Raw genomic sequence first — 6,521 nt, 5'->3', positions numbered from 1 at the left:
AGCATTGAAGATGTAGTGGTTCAACATATGGGCACTGGTGCTGGGGAAGAGAGGAATAATATGTGTCCGTTTTTGGTGGCTCAATTGCAAAAGAAATCACCAAAGTAACAGATGCAGAGGACCGTTCTGAACTGGAACTCTGGGATGGACATAGTAACTCATATCCTTCAAGAGGAGAGAGCCTATTTGGTGGATGGGCTGAAGAAACATAGGGGAGATTATTAAGATGCATCAGTGATATTGTTAACACAGAATTATTAATGAAATTATTAATGAATATTCATGTATTTTGAGTAATGAATTTGCGTAGAAAATTTATTAACTTAGAGAAAAATAATGCACTCATTTGAAGGTGCGTCTACGTGAGTGGCCGCCAATGTTCACGAAGTGTACTTATTAATATGTGCTTATTAATATGAAATGTTGCGCTTTTGTTTGATTAATGTAGTAATATGTCATATTTAGGGTTATGCATTATGTATTATCTTTATTAATTGTAGACCTTAATTTAGCAAGGTCTTGGCCTAGTCGCACAGCGTAATGTCAGGCTGCATTTCTTAGGCGTTTTATAAGACGGATGTTTAGAGAATTAAAATGTGATTTTCCACTGTGCTGACCTAATGCTGCTGGCTGAAAGTCTTTCTCATGAGAACTGCTTGCTAGGAGATGATGTAATTGCTAATGAAACAATGTTTAATGTCACGTGTATAAGACTGACTTTCCCACGAGAAGACAATTAATTCACTGGCTGGAGTGTAAGCTGAAACAATATTGTTACCTGATGAGCACAAATGACGAGAACGGAAAAGCAGGAACCAATCATCGACATGTGAACCGTGTACTAGTAGAATTATAGATTTGAAGTTTTATTTTGATTGGACAAAGTGTGAACACGAGATCCCCTGACCAATTAGTATGTGGGGTGTAGTTTTAGGAAATCTAACTTAGCCAGACTGTACTGAGAGGAGATACTGCCATTACTTTCTTGACCGTCTTGAGACGACACGTGTTTTTAACTTTCTTGCCTAAAGAGACTTTGCTTTTCTCAACTTTGATACTGAATCCTGATGCCTCGCTGTCCTGATGACGAAGACTATCTTAGCTTGCCAATCCAATTGAGGAGAGGTATACTGTCACTAATATTAATTGTCATGCCCATTTGCTTTTGTTTCTAGGTACTAACCCCTATTTTGATAAAGCCATAGTTAGATGTTTTCCAAATTTGTGTTGACTAAATTGTTTTGCATGAAGCCCAAACATGCTATTCTAATCTCATGTTAGATAGGGTTCTCACTAATTAACTTGCTACATGAAATAACAGCTGATGTATTTTCTTTACTGAATCTAAATGTATGTCATTTAGTTTGTGCAGTTATTCTTGCTATTAATGTGTACTGTAACCTTAGAATGCGTAGTAGCTCAAGCCTTGATTAGATTATGCTTCCTTTTTTGGACAGCCAGTGCTGTTTCTATATGTTTATCATTTGATTTTGAGACTGAGTTACATAACATTAGCATTCTTAATATAGAGAAATAAACATTCTAACTTTTACCTAAAGGTGTGTTTATTCATGACTGCAAGGTCATGGTGTGTGCAAATTACTAACTCATATTGATTACTAATGTTATTGACTGTCATTGGTTATTGATCTGTACATGTATGGGATATATGGTGGGAAAACCTTGAAGCGAGTCAAAAGATTTATCAACCTATTTGCATCTCCTTGTAAGTTTACTTATTAATGTCCCACGCACTAACAATGGTTGCTCGGTTTATTATGAAACGTTGAGTAAAGACAAAGAAAGGACCCTCAGTAAGTTTGGGAAAAATACACAACAAGCAGATAATGCACTCAATGGACAGATGGGCATGCCCTTTGCAGCTAGCTTTTCGACTGGGGATCTTGGGAGATCAATGTAAACGTCTTCCAAAGCACTGCAAAGAAAACTGAGCTCTGCTGGGAGATTTTGTCAGGGAAATGTCAGTCTGGTAAGCTGCATATTTGTGCACGTTTGTTTGGTAGCGAGGAGGAACTCGCACAATTGTTCAGTGCGAAATGCACCATCTGTGGGACACAAATGACCTGAGATAAGGTAAGAAGTCTAAAAGTGATCTACCATGGCAGAAGGGCATTGAGGAAGCATCATTGCTGCCAAAGGTTAATCCAAATCATTTAGGCTAGAAAGACTAGAAACTAGAAAGATGCCGTTTGCTAGGTTTTGCCATGGGTGTGTCCTTTTATTTTGCTGCAAGTTGCCTCCGGGCTGTGCTGTTTCATGTGTTCTGTTCATTGTATTCTAAGCATGGGACCAAGCTTCACAAACTCTTGTGTTCTTTGTGGCTTTGCAGGAGAGAGTGCAAAGTTGTATCAAATGCATTCACGTATTACCACCTACTGTTGAAAAAAGGCTGCACTGAATGTTAATGGACACATATAGAGGTGAGGTTTGGTTCGAGTTTGAATATATGCATTGTTGATTGTGTGAATATGAAACTGTAATAGACGATTCCTATGACTGTGCCACAAATATTGAGATAACAACCTAGGGCCATATTACATAAGGTTCTCCAGGGGTGCAACAGGCATGTGCACCTACTTTGTGTGTCCTGGTGCACTTTGTTATTACAGAAGGGGCCTCTGATGCTCGTGCGACCCCTTCTGTAATACTGATATCACTGGCACAGATGTAGAGACAGCACTATCTGAAGAGGTTATTCCCTCATTGGCATGGGGTGGGTAGCCTCATGCAAACTAGGGAATCACTTTGCCTCTGCGCCCGCTCCATACTATGGACGCAGGTGCAGTGACAATCATCCCTTTAGGTGGCGTGCTGAAACACTGCCCCAAAAAGGTGACGCACTTTCAGTGTGCCTCTTAAAGTCTGACCTCTGGATGGGAGAAAGAGGGCCACAGTGACCCCTAAGACATCCCCTTGCAGGCGGGTGCAGTCACTCACTTCACCCACCTCCAAGGGGTTCTCTCTACACTCTTGAAAGTGCAGGAGTGTCTGCACTGTGCAATACAGAGCGGTATTGAAGCAGCCGCTCCATGGGAAATGTCCGGAACAACGATTACGCTGTTAACTCAGATGGAACCACGTTTGCGTTAACAAGAACTACCCTTTTCTCTGCCTTAACCACCCATGAACTGAACAATGCACATGGTTAAGGGAGAGAAAAAAGAGAGTGCATCGGGAGAGGACGTGGTCAGGTAAGTGGGGCTGGGGCAGGGTTGGAGGATAGTTTTTAGGGGTGGGGTGGATTAAGGGCTTGGAGCGGGGGTGGTGGTGGGTCGGGGTAGTTTGGTTTTTTAAGGGGGTGGGGGAACTGGGTAGTTCTGGTTTTTAGAGGCGGGGTGGGGGTCAGGGTACTTTTGTTATGGGGGGTCAGGGTACTTTTGTTTTTAGAGTGGAGCAGGTAATTTGTTTTTTTGGGGTGGGGAGTGGGGGGATCAGGGTAGTTCGGTTTCTGGGGGCAGGGGGATCGGGATAGTTTGGTGTTTGAGGTTGGGTGATCAGGGTAGTTAGGTTTTTGGGGGTGGGGGTTTGGGGTAGTGTGGGTTTTGTGGGTGGGGAGTTGGGATAGTTTGGTTTTTGGGGTTGGGGTCGAGGTACTTTTGGTTTTAGGGTTGGGGTGGGGTATCGGGGTAGTTTGGTTTTTAGGGGCAGGGGTGGGGGATCGGGGTAATATTTTTAGGGGCGTGGTCAATTGATATTCGGGTGGGTGGGGGAGGTCGGGGAAGGGTTTAGGGTTCGGGGTGGGTGGGAGGTATCTGGGGTAGTTTTGTTTTAGGGCTGGGGGTCACAGTAGTTTTAGTATTAGGGGTGGAGTACTTCAGGGCCTTAGGGCAGGTGGGGGTCTCATGCTAGAACTCTGCATGCCGTTCCCAGACATGCCTTTACTGGACATGCTTTTACAACAAAACATCATTGTAAAGGTATGAATGATAAAGGCATTCGTGGGAACAACACGGTCATTGTTCTGACCGCAATGTTCAGGCATGCGTGGTTCCAGCATTCGTTGTTCCATCATACATTCCACCTCCGTATTTCACTTAAATGCACTTCCCCATGGACAGCACATTCACCACAATAGGGCTCACTTTCCCTGTTTGTTTCAGGCACACCTGTTTTAAAATGCACCGTGACACAAACAGGGAAAGTGCGCCCTCATCATAATATGGACTCTAATAGAATTTGATTCACATCCAAGGGAAAGCAATTGTGAAGTAAGCGCAGCCGGGCACTCAGATAAACCAGATATTTGTAGTACATAAGTATCAGCTGGTTGCATACAAGTACAAAAAATAGTATATTTTAGATTTGAGAAAGGACAATTAATTGAAGTACAGAACACTCTTTAGATGATTTCCTCTTGAAGGCCTTGAAAGGAACAAAGGAGTGTGAGATGATTACTATTGGTGAGAGACTAGGGACTAGCTCTGGAGAACTGCAAAGGACCATCAAAAGTTTGGATTTCCTGGGAATACAAATTAAGACACTCAAGCAGGATTCCAGGTTTATATTGGACAAGGTAAAGTTATTCACCGAGTCAGTTGGTTATTATTTATCCTTCAGACCGGTTGCCCTGTAGCAGTTACTGTTCTCATACTGCATCTACAATGTGTGATTGATGTGATACCAGTGGGCAAACAATTTTCAGGCAACTTGTAAAAACTACTCGGAGTCACATTTCACGCAGCTTACAAGAGGGAACAATCAAGACAAGTGACTCTAGTATTAGTTTCTGTTAAAGTTTAATAGGGTGTGAGGAGGAAATGCAGAGACCAGTGGTAAGAGGTTTATAGCTATGAAGCATATCAGGCGAGGATGAGCAGCCTAGGTTTTGCTTGAGGTAAGTGCTGTGGGATGGACTGGTGTGCACATACAACACAATATCCACGTTCACTTCCAATGAAGATGTTAAAATCCAATGAGATTTGTGAGTACACAATATTTTAATATTATTGTAAAACATAGAAATATATTTAGAGGACGGAATGGGATTCAAATAAAAGAAAGTACATCAAAACACAGCAAACAAAAGAAATGTAAGTCAACCCAATCCGATGGTAAAATAAGACACTGTTCCTGCATATTACACAGTTTCCATTCAATAATTTATCATGAACCTGGGTGTAATCTGAAAGTTAAAATACAGTATTAATGCAGATTCTAAAATGCTGAAATGGATCAATAGTTTTTACCAATGTGTACTGATCACATTTACTCACTAACGAACATCCTCACCATGTGATATTAAGGTTCACAATTCTGAAACCATAGCAGAGATACTTTGTATTAAGTTTGTAATCTTTACTGTTCGCCTACTGAGTATTCTTAAATACAGAAAACAAGCTGAAAACAATACACTGTATATGGTAACCTGCAGAGCAAAGGTAGAGTATCTTGGAGTTCTGGATATAGGTTACTGGTTCTAAAATGGGAAGTTTATATCCTGGACTAGCAGTATTGGTCTCATAAACAGGAGGTATCCTGCTATCCTTCGATCAGTGTAACAGAGATTCCAGGTCTGATGCTCCTCTCTTAGGGGGGAACCAACCTTAATGATGAAGGGAGCTGACCACCACTGTTTAACCCACTGCAACAGGTGCCAGTAGACAGGCAGATATATGTATTTCTTGCTCTGGCTAGGTATATGTCATAATGTAGACCACAGAAATGTGTTGCGTCAAGAGTATCAAAGCAAAAACTTCAACTAGAATATTATGGCAGTTAGTATATATTGGTTTTGTAACATTCTTGACTGTACTGCTACATGCCTTGAAGATATACACATGGTCAAGATACATGTATGTTAAGTACAGTAAAATTAACTGTATGAATATTTTATCAACATTTATTGGCAGAGTTATATGCACTTACAGTTCTAAAAGGAGTAAATAGCAGCAATAATCTGCCAATCGTACATTTTACATCAGTTTTAATTCAGTATCAATCGCCATTATTATCTGAGACAGGAGAGCATGTAAATTACTACATGTCCCATAGTGGTGTGAAGCATCACAACAATAAAGTGCTCCTATTGTTGAAAAGTCTGCATGCACAAGAACAGAGGAAAAAACAACTGTAACAAAAACTCAACAATCCTTCCGGGTAAAAGGCTTTAAGATGTGGGACCAGGAGAAGCACAGCAAGCGCCATGCTGAGAAGTGCTGGGCACACCCCAGCCACACCTCTGGAGTTTTCAAATTACATGGCATAGGAAATACTATCACAAATGCAGTATGCCCTGCGCTGCACAATCCTCTCCCCTATAGTGAATCTCAGCCTTGAAAGAGGTATTCAGCAACTCTCAAATGTGCATCTCAACATCTTCAGCTATAATTAGCCCACCAGCCCCATAAATTGTAGTCAAAGTCTTCAAGATTCTAGCCCAGTCTGGTACCACAGCCGGCTGTCCAATGCCCCTCCTGACCTCTTTCTGCAGTGCACTTTCATTACATTCTGCCCCTTTTGTCAGTTCAATGTACCATTTGTAGCTGCTAGAGAAATCTGCA

This window comes from Pleurodeles waltl, chromosome 2_2, assembly GCF_031143425.1.
Source record: "Pleurodeles waltl isolate 20211129_DDA chromosome 2_2, aPleWal1.hap1.20221129, whole genome shotgun sequence".
NCBI lineage: Eukaryota > Metazoa > Chordata > Amphibia > Caudata > Salamandridae > Pleurodeles > Pleurodeles waltl.
The sequence above is the reverse complement of the archived record's forward strand: the minus strand, read 5'-3'. Positions refer to the sequence as shown.